Source organism: Megascapheus bottae, chromosome X (assembly GCF_031878675.1).
Source record: "Megascapheus bottae isolate mThoBot1 chromosome X, mThoBot2.hap1, whole genome shotgun sequence".
Classification (NCBI taxonomy): domain Eukaryota; kingdom Metazoa; phylum Chordata; class Mammalia; order Rodentia; family Geomyidae; genus Megascapheus; species Megascapheus bottae.
In genome coordinates this window covers 32,281,191-32,299,776 of record NC_143547.1, presented here as the reverse complement: position 1 = coordinate 32,299,776, position 18,586 = coordinate 32,281,191, and the positions used below count along the sequence as shown (strand labels likewise).

Below are 18,586 nucleotides of genomic sequence, written 5' to 3'. Positions count from 1 at the left end.
AAGATTCAGTCATGCATACATACATCAAGAAAAGAAATACATTTAACCAGAAACCACAGGATGCGTGAGCAAGCCAACCAAGAATATCATTGAGTGGAGATCATAGTGTAGACCGAAAAGAAAAATGAACAGGGTAACTATTAACTTCTTCAGTGGGTGAGAAAGGAAGGCCCACATGAGTGATGCAGGTAATGGGAGGCAGGTGTGGAGGCTGAAGAGCTGAGGACACAGCTGGCTGAGCTCCAATACGCTGTCTCACAAAACATGTCCATCAGTCACTGCTAAAGTCATGCAAACAATCAGTTATATAAAACTGTAGCTAAGGTGCAAATGGAATAATTAAAAGAAATTATACTGAAACACACTTCCTAAGAATGTGGAGATGTGTGGAGGTAAACTGGATAGGAAAGTACACTACACAACAACCAAACAATAGGAAAAGGCAGGATGGAAATATGCTTCAAGAATTCCAGGGACAAATAGGTAACTTAGAAATAATTTGATACAGTGACCCACAGAGAAACAGATGTGGGAAAGGTATGTACACCTGTAGATATATAAATACAAATCAGAAAAATTATGTATGCAAAGAAAATATGCATTAGCAGACAGGTAAAGAATGTCTCTGAGCTTACATCCTAGAGCTGACCCAAAGGCAGAACTGAGGATACAACACAAGCCAGTTGACTGAGTCCACACTAGTGGCCGCTAGATGGCGTCCAAGTCCGAGGAGACAGACACCATGCTGGTGGGTTTCCTGCTCTGTGTCAGGGAGGGTCACCTTGAATCAAAGAAAGACGAAACAAACCTGTGAATAGAAAACATGGATACAGAGATATATGTTCATACACATTCGGGAAGGAGTCAGATCGATGATACAGACATACAAACTAAGAAATAAAAAAATGAATCACTAACTATGGATGTCAACACACAGTTAAATCCCATGACTAAAAGGACACATACAATATGAAGAAAAGAATAGAAAGAACCATAACAGAAACAGGAAATTCTACCTCATACTAGAAGCCTTCTATTTATAACAGAATATCCTGCACAACCAACCGGGGCAAAAAATTCCAGGACATTCCCACTAGAACCATACTAAAAAAAATAACCAGAATGGAACCACAGGTGAACTCCAAATGTGCAAAATGACAAAGGTAGCAAACATTATACACATAACTGGAAATAGAAATTAAAATGTGCAATTAAAGAGACAAATGTGAGACATTAAAGTGGGCCATAATTGTGACCCAGATACTGAAATGTGGGAGATGTGGCAGGCTGTAGATGTCACGACATTTCTGGCCTTATGTAGAACTGCAAAAGTAACAAAATTTTTAAAAATAACACAAGTAATGAAATGCATGTTTAAATATGTATAAACAATGTAAATGTGTCAATGAGTTGAACACATATCCATTGCTCTTGTGTAGAATGGTTGATCTGTGAATGTGTCTGCACACAAAACCACACTGGACACGCCTCATCCAACACTAATTAAAAGTCAGGCTGCAATAATGCTTCCTCCTTTCTGGATCATAATACGGAGTATCATCTTTGTAAAATAGCGACTGATGGAAATATTCATTCATGCATATATACATCAATAAAATATATACGTTTATCAAGAAATCACAGGATAAGGCATGAGGCATCCAACATAATCAACTCTTGGAAATCACTGGGAAGACAAAACATTGAAAACTAAATGGGCTTACCAAAATCCTCTTCAGTATAGGAGAAACAGAGTCCCAAATGGTTGTTGTATATAATAGGAGGCAAGTGAGGAGGGTGGAGCATTCAGAACACAGTTGCCAGATGTAGCAATACCCTTTCTCACAAAACAAACAACATGGCCATCAGTGACTCGGAAGGTCTTCCAAAACAATCAGTCATATAAAACTGTAGGAAAGGATCAAATTGGACAATTTCAAGAAATAGCAATTCAACTTTGTATATGCAGATGGGGAGATTTGTGGATGCAAATGATGTGAAAAACTATCCTCCACACAGTCAGTCAAACAAAGAAAAGGCAGACTGGAAGGATGCTTCAAGACTTCCCAGGAAAAACAGGTAAGTCAATCATTTTTTGAAACAAAACATGAGCCACATGGAGTTACATGAGGGAACGAAATGACACCATGACGCAAGTGGACAACAGATCTACAGAGTTTTCCATTACAAAACGACACAATATATTCTTCTCAGCAACCCATGGAACAGTCTCCAAAATAAGATTATATCATTCTTCACACAAAGAAATTAAGGAAAACAAGTAGATTGACAGAGTTTCTTGTATGACACAAAGAATAGGATTAACACAACACAAACAGGAAACATTGACTTACACAGGGATCTTTCTACAAAGAAGAGAAAATCCTGCACAACAAGCTAGGCAGAAAATTAAGACAAAATCCAGGCTGGAAGCACTGGACAAGTATAGATGGGCCAAGTGACTGTGATGGCAACCACAATGAGGACTCCAAGATTACATCCAAGTGGTGATAATGAAAAGTAAAAAATAATGTAAAAAGCCAACTGTGAGACAAAAACTTGTGTCCATATGTGTGATCCAGATACTGGTAGATGTGGAAGGCTGCAGAAATCAAGACATAGCTGGTCTTCTAGTGACAAACCAAATTCACACAGTCTAAATAAACCATAGGTAATGAAACGCATTTTTAAACAGGTCTAAAGGATGTCAGTGTATCAGTGAGTAGAACTCATGTCCATTGCCCATGTGGAGAATGGTATGACCCAGCAATGTATAGGAGCACAAAAATTCACTGGACACAATTAATTGAACACTAAGAAAACACCAGGAAGAGTTAACGTTTCAAGACTTCCTGGGTCATATTCATAAGACTATTTTTGGAAAATTCCTTCACATATGTGTAAATCAATAAAATTATATATGTTTACCCAGAAACCATAGGATGAATCAGCAAGGAAATCAGAAATCATATAGTACATATCCCAGTGAGAACGAAAACAGAACAATTCCCCCATATCCCAGTGAGACCAAAAACAGAACAATCCCCTATAACAGAACAATTCCACTACTTGGCAATTACGCACTCGTCCAGAAGCAAGGATATTCTAAATCCACTAGCACAATGATGTTCATTGCGATTTACCATAGCAAAGATATAGGACCAACCCAGATTCCCCACAGTTGATTATTGGATCAACAAGATGTGTTATTTATCCACAATGGAATTCTATGCTGCTGTCAGAAAGAACGACATTGCCCCGTTGATAAGGAAATGGAAAGACTTGGAAAAAAATCATATTAAGTAAAGTAAGCCAGACTCAAAGGAACATAGGCTTTAATGGTTTCCCTCATTTGACATAATCAGTAGAAACCTTGGGCTCTCCAAGCAATGATTTACAATAGAACAACGTAAGGCCATATAGTATGATGTTAAATGAAGGACATCCAGGGTATAGAACAAAAGCTATATAATGAGTGATTGTTGTCCTTAATGTACTAAGTTATCTCTCATCTCTTTTGCTGTCCCTTGGTTATCTCATATTGTTAGAGTATTTTACCTTGTTATCTGATATATTCTATATATGTTTTTTTGGTTATTTGAAATAGGATAGGGAAGGAGAGAAAACAATATGAGGGGCAGTGGTGGTGGGAGGGAAATGGGGACTAAGACATGAGAAAGGTTATCAATGTATGTGAAGTAAACCACATTCTATCTGGTGAATATAATGTAACCCTTCTATTAATTAGTATAAAATATATGAAAAAAGAAACAGAGGCCCACATGTATGATCCAGGTAAAGGGAGGCAGGTCTGGATGCTGGACAGTTCAGGACACTATTGAAACTCAGTTCCTGAGAAGGGGAGATGTGTGGATGCAAACTGGGTGGCAAACTAGACAGCAACAATCAAACAACTAACAAGGCAGACTAGAAAGATGCTTCACAACTTCAAGGGACAAATAGGTAACTAAGAATTTCTGTGAAACAATGGGCCACAGTGACATAGATTAGTGAAAGGCCGATATATAAGTATATGTACAAGTACAAACCAAAGAAATTAATTAGAGAAGGAAAACCAATTCGAAATTTGAATTCTGCTAGGCCCAAAAATGGACTGCAATTCCATAATCACACATCAATTAAAAATGATTATCTACAGTCACTTCAGTTAGTTCCATAGGAGAGCACCTAGTCTCATGCATTTCCTGGTTAACAGTGCAAGAGGCTGGAAAGTTTTTGCACTGACTAAGGTAGGGAGGAAAACCTCGGCTCAGAAATGATGAAAAAACAGGCACGTATATATATAACACATGTACATGCATGTTCATGGATGAGTTAGATGATACATATACCAAAATAAATCATTATGCAAATGAGGTAAATCCAAACCAGGAAATGAAAAGACCTTCCATGTTTATGGATAGGTAGAACCAAAGCAATTCTTTGCAAAAGAAGCACTGTTGAGCCAGGTGCCCGTGGCTCATAACTGTATAGCTGACTACTCAGGATGCTGAGATGTGAGGATCACAGTTCCAAGTCAACCAGGGCATGAAAGTCCCTGAGATTCATATCTCCATTTAGCCACTAGAAAACCAGAAATGGCACTGCCCCTCAAACAGGTAAAGTGCTACCCATGAACATAAGTGTTCAGGGAGAGTGTCCAGCAGAGTTCAAGCACTACATCTGACCAAAAACAAACAAATAAACCAACAAAAAAATCAGAGAGGAAGAAGCCATGGAGGCAGTATCATAATACAAGATTTCATGCTCTACTATAGAGCCATGATATTAAAAGTAGCATGTTACTGGCACAAAAATAGACCCAAACATTAATATAAAAGACCAGAAGATGGAGAAATCATGCCACATACTTACAGTCAGTTGAAATTCAACAAAGAACTCGACATGTACAGTGAAATACACATAACATCTTCAACCATTTGTGCTGGCGAAACTGGGCAGCCATATGCAGAAAATTAAAGTGGATCCTTGCTTGTCACCATATACTAACATCCACTCCAAACAGAATAAAGACCTAAACCACAGACCTGAAATTCTGAAACTCCTGCAAGACAGAGTAGGAGAGACACTAGAACATATCGGCGAAGAAAGGAACTTGCTGAACAAAGTCCCAGGTTTACAACATACTGGAGAGTGATTTGACAACTGGGAATGCTTAAATTAGAAAATCAGGGGCCGGGAATTTGGCCTAGTGGTAGAGTGCTTGCCTAGCATGCACAAAGACTTGGTTTCAATTCCTCGGTACACGTACATATAAAAAAGCTGGAAGTGGTGCTGAGGCTCAAGTAGTAGAGCTCTAGCCTTGAAAAAGTCCAAGGAGAGTGCTCAGGCCCTGGGCACAAGCCCAGCACTGGCAAAAAAGTAAAAAGACATAGCTACTAAATTAGAAAGTCAGCCACCCAATTGGGAAAATTGTTACCAGTAATACACAGACCAGTCCTAATATCTATTATATACAGGGAGCTCAAGAAATGAATCCCCTTCAAAGTGAATAAACCAAGTACTACATGGGCCAAAATGCGAACGAGAGACTTCTCAGAAGAAGATGTAAAAATACTATAGAAATACATGAGGAAGTGTACATCATCCCTGGCTGTAAAGAACAGGAAAATAAAAACCACCCTGAAACACCACTTTACCCCAGTCACAGTGGCCAATATTCTGAATGCAGCCAACAACAAATGCTGGTGTAGATACAAAGAGAAAAGTACTCTATTAAACTGCTGGTGGGAACATAAACAAATACAATCATTCTGGAAAGCACTCTGGAGATTCCTCATCAAACTAAATATAGACATACCTTATGACTCAGACATACCACTTCTAGACATCCACTCTGAGCAACAGGAACCAGGACACAGCACAGACGCCTGCACTTCCATGTTGATTCCTGCATGGAAAACAATAGACAAGGTATGGAAACAACCCAGAGGCCCTGGGACAGATGAATGGATTAAAAGAATGTGGTACCTATATGCAATGGAGTTTGCACAACTATCACAAAAGATAAAATGTAGGGATTCTCGGGAAATGGATGGAACTTGAATAAGTCAGGATTAGAGAGATAAGACAAGACCAGAGAGGCAAACCACACCTAGTGTCCCACTGATATGTGGTGACATTTAAAATGCAAGGACACCTGACAAAGCAAACAGGACCCCAGATACCCATATACAGTGAGGCCCAAAGAAACAATATTAGGAGTAAAGCAACAAATTGTAATATCTAAGGATCTCTTCATATGTCCATAAAATAATACACGTACTGAAAAGAACCCCAGGTAGATGACAAGGACCTCTTCTTACTTTGTCATATACTGTTTAGATGATTCTGTATTCTTTACCTCATATATGAAGTAAGGAGGACACCGAAACAGTGGAAAGCAGGCGAAAAAGTACAGAAGGTAGATCCATCAACTGCACGAGACATTGATGAAAGTGCACTAAGCAACTTCCAGGGCAGAGATGGGTGGAAGAGAAGGAGAGAGAAACAGGGAAGATCTAATACTAAGCAAAAGGAAAGAAATGTAAACATCACCTAAGATGGAGGATATAGTTTTCTTGTTAATGTTTGAAGAGTTAAAATTTTGTCTGGGTAGAACTTGAGGATTTTGTACCTTTTATCAATTATAACCTTTTTGGTTTAGAATGATAATGTGCATAACAGTGAATACTAAAACCTGTTTGTTAATTTACTATGTATAACTAGAGCACAGTATTGTGAAATATACTTAATTTCTTAATCTCCATGAAGAAATCTTTGGAAAAAAAATAAAAAATACATTTATACAGAAACCCATGTACATAAAACCATATGAACACACAGAATGATAGTACTTACATAGAAACTAAGAAATACAAAATGAATCAATACGGATGCCAACACAGGTAAATTCCATGGACAAAAGGACACATACACTATGAGGAAAAGAATTCAGGTAACAACATCAGGAGCAGGAAACTTTAGCCCACACTGGGATGTGTCCACTCGAAAGAGAAAATCTTTCACTATCAACCTGAGCACAAAACTCAAGGACATTCCCTCTACAAGCATACAGAAAGAAGAAAAACAGTCTAGAACAATTGGTCAGGTAAAGTTGTGCAATCTGATGAGAGAGCAAGAATAATGATGTTTCAGAAATTATATTTAAGTGGCCATAATAAATAAAAACAAAAAAGCAACATAAAAAGCCAACTGTGACAGAAATATGGTTCTATACGTGTGATCCAGATACTGAAAGTTGGTAGATGTGGGATGCTGCTGAGGTCAGAACGTGACTGGCCTGATGTACAATATCAAGACTCATAAACAGAAACAACCCCATAAGTAATGAAATGCATATTCGAACAGATATGAAGGATGAAATCGTATGAATGAGTAGAGCTCATGTGAATTCCCAATGTGGAGAAGGGTATGATTGGTGAATGTGTCTAAACACAAACACCACACTAGACACCACTCATTGAACACTAAAGACACCCCAAACTGCATAAATGCATCAAGCCTTCTGGGCCATATAAGCAGAACAATATTCATAAAACAATTACAGATGGAAAGATTCATGCAAGCAAATATTCATCAATGAAACCACATACTTTGATCCAGACATCACAGGGTCAGTGAACAAACAATCAAAACAAATCATCTATTATAAAACAAAGTGAAGACCAAAAAAGAAATGTGAATGGGGCATAATAAAATCTCTGTAGTGGGTACGATAGCGAGGCCCATATATGTGATGCAGGTAAACGGAGGTAGGTGTGGCAGCTGGGCAATTCTGGAAACACGTGGCCAAACTCCAAATACCCTCTGTCACTTAGCAAACATTTCCATCAGTCACTCATATGGTCAGGCAAACAATGAGTCCTATAAGAGTGTGGGTAAAGATGTAAATGCAGCAATTCCAAGAAATAATATTGAAACTCTTTTCCTAAGAATAGAGAAATGTGAATATATGTGAATAAGAACCACATGAATACACAAACACATGTGCATACACACAAAGGGATAAGGCAGATCACGGATACATACATAGAAACTAAGCAATACAAACATGAAGCATTAACTAAGGCTACCACACACTTAGAAATCTCATGATTAAATGGAGACATACAGTATAAAGAGAATAGTAGCAATAAACACGACACAAATACAAAACTTTAACCCACACTGGGGTCCTGCTTAAAAGATCAGAAAAAATATACAATCACCCTAGGCAGAAAATTTCAGTAGATTCCCTCTGTAAGTATATCAGATGGAAAAAAGGCTGGAAGCACAGGTCAAGTCTAGGTGTGGAAAGAGAATGAGATAGCAATCACAATGAGGTCACAAACATTACATGGAGGTATTGGAAATATATAAAAAGAAAAAAAAACATCATCTAAAGGAGAACTGTGAGACAGAAAGCTGGGTTCCCAAGTGTGATCTAGACACTGCAAGGAGGAGATATGGGAGCCTGCAGAGGTCAGCACATTGCTGGCCTTCTGGAGAATAGCCAGACTTACAAAACCAAACAAACTCCATAAGTAATAAAGTACATATTTATGTGCTATCCTATGCAATGCTAAACTGTATGCAATAGCCAAGAGATCAAAATAACCCAGAGAGTACCACTACAGATGAATGGATTCAAAAAATGTGGTACCTATATACAAAGGAATCATACCCAGCCATCAAAAAGGATAAAATAACAGTATTTGCAGAGAAATGGATGGAACGAGAACAGATCATACCGAGTGAGTGAAGTCAACATCAGAGAGATAAACAGTGTATGGTCTCCTGATAAGTGGGTGTTTGATTTAAAACTCAAGGAGACATGGTAAAGTAAACAGGACTCATGACATATATACAGTGAGACCAAAAGAGGCCAGGATTTGAAGAATAGCAAAAAATTGTAATCCTCAAGCACAACCTCATATGTACCAGTATATCCCTTCTAAAATGATTACAAATGAAAAAAGCCAGCCTGGAAGAACAGGTCATGTCTAGGTCTGCTATGTGACTGAGACAGCAAGCACATTGAGGCCTTAGAGATTACATCCAAGTGGCAATGATAAATAAAAAATATCTACACAAGAAAGACAATAGTGTGACAGAAACCTGGGTCCATACATGTGATCTAGGTAATGAAAGATAGTAGATTTGGAAGGGATCAGATGTCAGGGCATGTTTGGCCTTCTCTAAAACAGCAAGACCCACAAAATGAAAAGCAAGACAATACTAACAAAATACATATTAAAATCATACCGAGTATGTAAGTGTATCAATGAATAGAACTCATGTTAATTCCACATAAGGAAGAGGGTATGATCCATGCATACATCTCTGCAGAAATAAGCCCAGGACACCACTAATACAACACTAAGTAAAGCCAAGCTGAATACATGCTTTACATCTTTCTGGGCCATATATGGAGTAACATATTCATAAAAACAGCTACCAATAAGATGCCGAGATTTGGCATAGAGGTAGAGTGCTTGCCTAGCATGCACAAATATCTGGGTTTAATTCTTTGGTACCACAGGTACAGAAAAAGCCAAAAGTGCTACTGTGGCTATAGAGGTAGAGCTGTAGTTTTGAGAAAGCACAAAGACGGTGTGCTCAGGCCTTGAGTTCAAGGCAGGATTGTCCAAATTAAAAAAAAATAACAGGCAATGAAAAGATTCCTGCATGCATGCATATTTGCATCTATAAAAATATATATATGTTTATTCAAAAACGTGGGATAAGTGAGCAAGCAAAAAAAGGAAACCACCTAGTGAAAATCAAAGCGAAGACCAAAACCAGAAATAAATACCATTTACCAACATGCTCTTCTTTTCGTAAAAAAGGGAGACCCACATAAGTGATTCAGGTAATAGGAGGTAGGAGTGAGGCCAGACAGTTCAAGACACTCATGTCCCACCTCTCAATATACTGTCTCACAATACAAATAAAATGTCTATCAGTCCCCCATTCCATCATGAAATAATCAGTCATATAAAATAGAAGGTACAAAATAGGATGGAAGAAAGACAACCTAATCCATAAATATTGTTGGCAGAACTGGATAAATACATGTAGAAATATAATGCAAGATCTTTATATATCACCTTCCACCAGAATCAATTTCAAATGGATCAAAGACCTCAAGGTAAAACAGGTACCCTGAAAATATTCCTGGAAAACATAGAAGCACTAGGGCTCCTTGGCACATATGGACATATTCTTAATAAAGACCCGGAAACACAACAAATCAAACAAAAGTTGGACAAATTGAACTGCATTAAACTTCAGAGCTTCTGCATGGCAAAGTACATAAGTAGAACATAAATACAAAGCACACAGACTGGGAGAATACCTTCACTAATGATACAACCGACATGGGCCTCATATCTCAAGTACACATAGAATTCAAAAAATTATATTCCCCCAAAACAAACCCTCAAAGACACAATAGAAAGTGAGCTAAAGACTTTAAGACAGACTTATCTAAAGAAGAAAAAAGGAATAGCAAATAGACACATGAAGCAATGCTCAACATTTCTTGTCATATTAGAAATGTGAATCAAAACAACTTTGACATTCCACCTAACCCCACTTAGAAAGACCCTTATCAAGAAATCTAAGAGAAACAGATGCTGGCAGGGATGAGGACAGAAGGGAAGGCTAATACAATGATAAAGGGAGTGTAAACTTCTTTAACAACTCTGGAAAGCAATATGTAGGTTCCTCAAAAGATGAAACATAGAGCTGCCCTCTGAGCCAGCAATCCCACTTTGGACATTTACCCAAATGCCTATAAATAAGGTCACACTAAAGCTACCAGAACAATCATGTTCACTGCAGTATTATTTAGCATAACTAACACATGTAACAATCCCAGATCTACCTCAGTGGATGAATGGTTCAAGAAAATGTGGTACATAACACTATGCTGTCATCAGAAAGAACGACATCGCTCCATTCGTAAGGAAATAGAAAGATTTGGAGAAATCATATGAAGTAACCCGGAATCAAAGAATCATAGACTCAAATGTGGCCGTCATTTGTAATAACTAGTACATGTCTAGAATTTTCTTAGCAGAGGATCACCATATAAGATGACAAAATAAAAATAGATTCCAGGATATGGCAACCAAACTTTGTGCTCATAGTTGTTGTTTTTAATGTACTATGCCGTTATTTTCCTTCTCTGTTGGTTTCCCCTATGATTTATCCCCTGTTGTCACTGTATAGTATTTTTGTCCCAAGTTTATTGTATAGATGTTTATTTAAATTAGGAAAGGGAATGGAAAAAACAAAATGCTGAGAAAAACTCAAAATGTGAACAAATATAACAACAATACACACAAGACAGGATAATAGGTTGAAAGTAAACGCTACAACTTGGAAGGACCTGGGAGGAACGAAATTGGGGGAAATAAAAGCAAGGCATGTTCCTAACACAGTTCAACAAAAAATGTGCTTACTTCTTCACAAATGTAACTACAACCCCTATGTTCATTACTATGGCCATAAAATGGAGTACAGAAAAAAAAAAGACATCCAGGGGCCAGGAGCACAGCCTATTCATAGAGTGCTCATTTAGCATGCATGAAGCCTAGATTTGATTACTCAGTACCACATACAAAGAACAAGCACTGTGGCTCAAGTGGTAGAGCACTAAAATTAAGCAAAAAGTGTCCAAGGATATTGCCCAGTTGTTGAGTTCAAGGCCAGGACTGGCAAAAAAAATCTTCTGGGGACAAATAAGTAACTTAGAAATTCTTTGAAATCAATAATGATCTATAGAGGAATAGATACCTGAAAGGTTGGTAGACATATAGACATAGAAAAACAAACAACAGAAATTAATTAGGAAAGAAAACATGAAATAGCAATACAGCCTACAATGAAAAGGAGAACTGCAAAAGATTCACCCCAAGCCACTCCAGTGAATCCCCACTGGCGGCACTTAGGTGGTATCCAGGTCGGGGGAGGCAGTGGAAACAGGCTGGTGGTTTCCTGCTCTGACTGTTTCTGAGAGGGTCACTTTGTCTCAGAATATGAAGACAAAACAAAATGTCAAGAAGTCATACATGAACACAGAAATACATGTACATACATACCCAGAGTGGAGTCTGATCCATGATACATACATAGAAACTAAGGAATACAAACATGAATCACTTACTAGGGATTTCTACACACAGGAAAACACCATAGCGAAAAGAACACATTCAGGATAAATAAAAGAATAGAAATAACCACAACACAAATAGCAAATTGTAGCCCATAGTAGGATACTTCTACTAAATAAAAACAGAAAATCCTGCTCAATCAACCTCTGCAAAAACCTCAATGAGATTCCCTATAGAAGTGTACTGATAGAAAAAAGCCTGGCTGGAAAACACTGGTCAATTTGAGGTGTGCAATCTGACTAAGATCACAAGCACAGTTAGGCCTCAGAAATTATATCCAAGCGGTGATAACAAAAAATAAAAATCAATATAAAACAGATAACTCTCGGTCAGTACTGTTTCCTAGTGGTATATTGCTTCCCTAGCATGCATTAAGAACTGGAATACATTCCTTGATACCACATGTAGAGAAAAGGACAGCAGTGGTGCTGTGATTCAACTGGTAGTATGCTGGTCTTGACAAAGCTCAAGGACATTGCCTCGGCCATGACTTCAGACCCCAGGACTGGCAAAAAATAAATAAATGAAAAGGACAAGTAAGACAACTATAAGACAGAAAGGTGGGTCCAAATATGTGACTCAGATACTGAAACCTGGTAGACGTGAGGGAGGTGAGCTCAGAACATTTCTGGCCATATCTAGAACAGCCAGACTGACAAAACTAGTTCCCTAAGAAATAATAAGTAATGAAATACAAATCTAAACATGTATGAAGGACATAAGTGTGCCAATGAATATAATTCACGTTCCTTCCTCAAGATCTGAATTTGTCTGGATACAAAAATGCACTGGACTCCACTAAATGAACAGTAAGGAAAAGCAGGGAGGCTAAAATGGTTCTTGCTTTTATAGGTCCTATTGTGAGTACCATATTCATAAACAAATATGGATTAAAAGATTCATATATATATGTATATTTATACTCCTCAATAAAAGTACATACCTTTGAGGCCGGGAGAATGGCCTAGTCATAGAGCACTTGACTAGGATGCATGAAGCCCTGGGTTGGATTCCTCACTACCACATACACAGAGAAAGCCAGAAGTGGCACTGTGGCTCAAGTGGTAGAGCACCAGCCTTGAGGAAATCTCAAAGATTGGGCTCAGGCCCTGAGTCCAAGCCCCATATCTGGCAAGAAAAATATACATGTTTCTCTAGAAACCGCAGGACAAGTGAGGAAGCAAACCAAGGAAATCATATAGAAGACATCAGAGTGTGGAAGAAAACAGAAAAGTAAAGAGGGTTGTTTTCATGTACTGTGTGTAGTTATTTTAGTTAGTTCTTTTTTCATTTCCTCCTATGAATTATCACCTGTTGTCATCTCATGTTGCTATCTGGTGTACTGTACGTAGGTTTATTTGAATTAGGGAAAGGGAAAGGAAACAACAAAATGCTGAGACAAAGGATATCATTTGAACCAATATAACAGTCACCTCCACAAGGAAGTATGTTGGAAAGAAGTTTACAGCATGTGGGGTTGTTGAGAAGTGGAAAGTAAAAAAAATGTGGCAGAAGTGGAGAAGAGAAGTATTCACTGCCTGATTTGTATGCCTGTCACCCATCTGTACATCATAGTGACAATAACATTACAGTTTAAAAGAAAACAAAACAGAGAATTGAAGCATGAATCTAGTACCCCACAGATTATCAAAGCCCACAGAATCAAATCACTTAGGTCCTGGATAGAAAAGACTATGACATGGGGACCAAGACATGAAACCCTTCTATTAATTACAATAAAAATATATCTGCAAAAGAAAAAAAAAAGAAGTTATTACATGCCAGACCAAGATCTAAAAAAAGAAAGAAAAGACTGTGATACATTCCCAACTCTAGAAAAACAGATTATTACAGCTACATCTAGGTCTTTCCTTATGCTTTTCTTGCAGTTCTGGGGTTGGAACTCAGAGCCTAACATATGCTACACAAGCATTCACAGTCTTTGAGGAATTCTCTAATTTCTCTCCAAACCACTAGATGTATAAAAGTGCACAAAATTTACTTAAAAGTCTGCTGTAATTTTTTATAATAACTATACACTTCTATGTAGAAGGGTGCCAGGTAAACAGGTATAATCTAGAGTGCAATATCTTTAGAAAAATAACACCCCTACCCTCAATCTCTCCCTAAGTTATAAGTCTTCCAAAAGAAAGAATCAATTCAAATTTACCATTGTTCTAGAACGCAGGAATCATTATACAAATGTATTTCATTTCTATAGACCTAAATTAATTTAGAAATAATCATGATTCTGTAAGAATGTAAATCACGATGCAGTACTAATATTTATATCTGTCCTAAATGAGCCCTTCTCTAATAAACCTCCAGAAATTTGATAGCTCAAAAAGTAAATAACACCAGAATGGCTGAAACAATGTAGGTAAGGAATAAATTGAAACAATTCCAAGAAATATTGAAACTCAGTTCCTGAGGAGGGGAGATATGTGGACGGAAAGTTGGTACTGGTGTTCATATCCCAGCACAGACTCAAAAGGAGAATTGAGAAGGACTCACCACAAACCACTTCAGTGAGTCCATACTAGTGACCTCTAGATGGCACCGAGGGACCTGGGAGGCAGTGACAACAGACTGGAGGTTTCCTAATCTGACTATTCCTAAGTGGATTGCCTTGGCTCAGAAAAGAAAGACAAAAAATGTCAATATAAATACATGAACACAGACAGAGACCTTTGTACATACACACACAGGGGAAAGTCTCATCGCTGATACAGGCATAGAAATTGGGGAATGTAAAAATGAATCACTAACTATGGATGCCAATATGTGTGTTGGTCAATCCCATGACAGAAAAGATACACACAGGATGAATATAATTGAAATACCTACAACACAAACAGGAAACTTTAGCCCACCCTGTGATAGTTCTATAAAAACATCTGTGAGACAGAAAGTGTGAACAAATGTGCAGTGCAGATACTGAATGTGGTAGACCTGGAGGCTGCAGAGGGCAGGACATTGCTGGCCGTAGACCAGCCAGGCACAAAACAAAAAGCCCTAAAAAATTAAATACATTTTTCCTGGGGCTTCAACTCAGGGCGGGAGGATTGTTCTTGGGCTTCTTAAGGCTGTAACTCTACCACTTGAGCCACAGAACCACTTCCGGGATTTTCTATGAATGTGCAACTGAAGAATTGAATCCGGAACTTTCTGGATACAAGGCAGGCACTCAACCAATCACTAGACCAAACTCATGGCCCCATGAAATACTTCTTTTAAACAGGTATGAAGGATGTAAAAGTGCGAATGTGTGGAACTTATGTTCCTTGCTCATGTACTGAAGGGTATGATTTGTGAATTTACTGGGTGCAAAAACACACAGAACCCCAGTAATTGAAGACTAAGAAAACACCAGGCTGAGGGCTGAGAGTGTGAACTACTGGTAGAGTGCTTGCCTAGGATGCACAAAGCCCTAGGTTCAATTCCTCGATAACCAAATACATAGAAAAAGCTGAATGTGGCACTCTGGATCAATGGCAGAGTGATAGCTTTGAGTAAAATATGTTCAAGAACAGTGCCCAGGCCCATGAGCCATCAAGCTCCAGATTAGAAAAAGGCAAAAGAAGAGAAGAGAAGAGAAAAAGAGAAGAGAAGAGAAGAAAAAGAAACTCTAGCCTGGGGCCTGCTATATGGGCTAGCAGTACAGTGCTTGCCTAGCATGCATGAAGTCCTGGGTTTGATTCTTTGGTACCACATGCACAGAAAAATGCAAAAGTGGTGTTTTGGCCCAGGTAGAGGGCCTTAAGACATCTCAGGGACAGTGCCCAGGCCCTCAGTTCAAACACCAGGAACAGAAAAAAGTAACAGGTTCAGGCGTTCCTGAACAACATTCAAAATACTATGGCAGCCTCAGTTCCAGAGTACTGTCCTGACTTGTAAATTAATAAATCAAAGACAACACCCCAAAAAAGGGAAGAAAAAGGCAGGCTACAATAAGACTTCAAGCCTTTCTGGGTGATACAGGAAGTACCATACTCATAAAATAATTTTCAATGGAATAATTTATGCATGCATACATACATATTTGAAATACATATATTTATCCAGAAACCACAGGATGAGTGAGCAAGCAAAACAAGGATATCATCTAATGACGTGAAAACGAAGACCAAAAAGGAGAAAAGAATAGATTGTACCCAAATCCTCTTCAGTGGATGAGAAACAAATGTGCACATGTGGAATCCAGAAACTGTAGAAAAGTGGAGAGGATGGCCAATTCAGGACACATTGCCTGAGTTCACCATGTCCTGTCTCATAAAACAAACATGTCCAAAGGATGCAAACCCAACAATTCCTAGAAATAATAGTGAAATCAGTTCCTGAGTATTAGGAGACGCAAACTGGGTGAAAAACGATACTAGCTCCAAACGATCAAACAATTACAAAAAGGCAGGCTTGAGGGATGCTTCAAAACTTCCAGGGATACATTGGTAACTGAGGAACTCAGTGAAATAAGCAGTAAGGCACAGAGAAATAGATACGGGAAAGTTGGTACATATGTAAATGTATAATTACAAACCACAGAAATTAAGATGGAAAAAAAACATGACTTAGAAATCAAGTAAAAACAGTCCTAGAGCTCACTTCCCAGCACACACCCAAAAGGAGAACAGAGAAGGTCGCACATCAAGCCACTTCAGTGAGTCCAAACTAGTGGTCTCTAGGTGGCATCCAGGTTTAGGGAGGCAGTGACAACAGCTGGAGCTTTCCTGCTCTGCCTCTGGCAGGGAGAGTCACCTTGGCTCAGAAAAATAAAGACAAAACAAACCTGTCAATAAGTGATACATGAATACAGACACCAATGTTCATACACACACCTAGGGAGTCAGATCAACGATAACAGGCACTGAAACTGAGAAATATAAATGTCAATCACTCTCTATGGATGCCAACGCACAGGTCAATCCCATGATTAAAAGAACACTTATAATAGAAATAAAAGAAAAGAAATAAACACAACACAAACAGAAAACTGTAGCCCACACGGGAATCCCTATACCAAGAGATTAAGCTCCACAATCAACCTGATCAGATAATTTTAGGAGGTTCCCTCTAGATGTATATTGAAAGAAAAAATTCATGCTGGAAATATGGCTCCAGTTTAGTTATACTAAGAAATCACAATGAAGCCTCACAGATTACATCTAAGTGGCGATCATAAATTTTTAAAGAAACATCAAAAGGTTACTGTGAGAGAGATAGGTGGTCCTTACATGAGATCCAGATATGGAAACATGGTAGATGTGGAAGGCTGCAGAGGTCATAGAATGGCTGGCCTTCTGATATACAACTACACAAAAAAACAATGCAATGAAATACATATTCAAACAAGTATGAAGGATGTAACTGAGTCAACCACTAGAAGTCATGTTAATTCCCCATATGGAGGAGGTTATGGTCTGTCAATGTGCCTGGGCACAAAAATGCACTGGAGATTGAGAAACATGGCATTGCTTGTCCAAGTCCTTGGAAAGCAGATCTCCATACCCAGGTATAAGCTGCAGGAGAACCTGGTTTCGGCGCTCATTTGACACTGATGTGTCATTGCAGGTGGCACTTGAGTCTCTGTCCCCAGGTGAAAAAGAAACAAGGCTGACCTCTCCCGGTGGGTTCCAATGTGTGGCAGATTGATCCCAGTGTGTCCCACTCAAGGACAGTGGGGCAGGACTCTGGCATTTCCCATGGGGTCCAGATGAGCCAATTCCTAACCTGCAGTAGAGCAGCAGAGTCTCCAGGAACAGATGTACATAGAAGTACGAAGTGTCACACCCCAGTTAAGCTTCATATCATCAAAGACTTCCCACAGCCTATGGAAGAAAAGGCTGGAGTCTTCACAAAATCAATACAAGCCATGAGATTCACAGCAGCTGTAAAGGACAATAAATAGAAGGTTAAGATTCCAGCTCTGTGCATGGATAATAGCTTTGTGAAAAACACTGACTTGGAGGATTTCTTTCTTGGGTGTCAAATGCCACACTCAATTTATAATTGGTCATAACCCTACTCCATGTCTAGATGTATGTAGACAGAATGAAGCAGGAGTCTGGAGTTGGAAATACTGCTGTTACATCATGAATTTTACATGGAAAGATGTTGAGCAGCTACGAGAATCCTTGGGATTCATTTCTATTTTTTTTTTGCCAGTCCTGGGGCATGAAGTCAAGGTCCTGGTCACTTGAGCTACAGTATCACTTCCGGCTCTTTCTATATATGTGGTACCAAGTAATCAAACTTGGGTCTTCGTGTATACTAGGCAAGCATTCCCCACTAGGCCAAACTCCCAGCCCCTGTGGAAAAAAAATGTGCTTCATATTACAGACAAAGTAGGATCTTCTCTGATGACCAAAGGCTGGCTTGTGCCCTCTGAAGAGCCTTCATCAACAAAC

The 18,586-nt window shown here is 38.7% G+C and overlaps 1 pseudogene; it reads left to right on the top strand.

Moving 5' to 3' along the window:
- Positions 1-712: 712 nt before the first annotated feature.
- Positions 713-18,379, top strand: LOC150040766 (ubiquinol-cytochrome c reductase complex assembly factor 1-like; annotated as a pseudogene).
- The last annotated feature ends 207 nt before the right edge of the window (positions 18,380-18,586 follow it).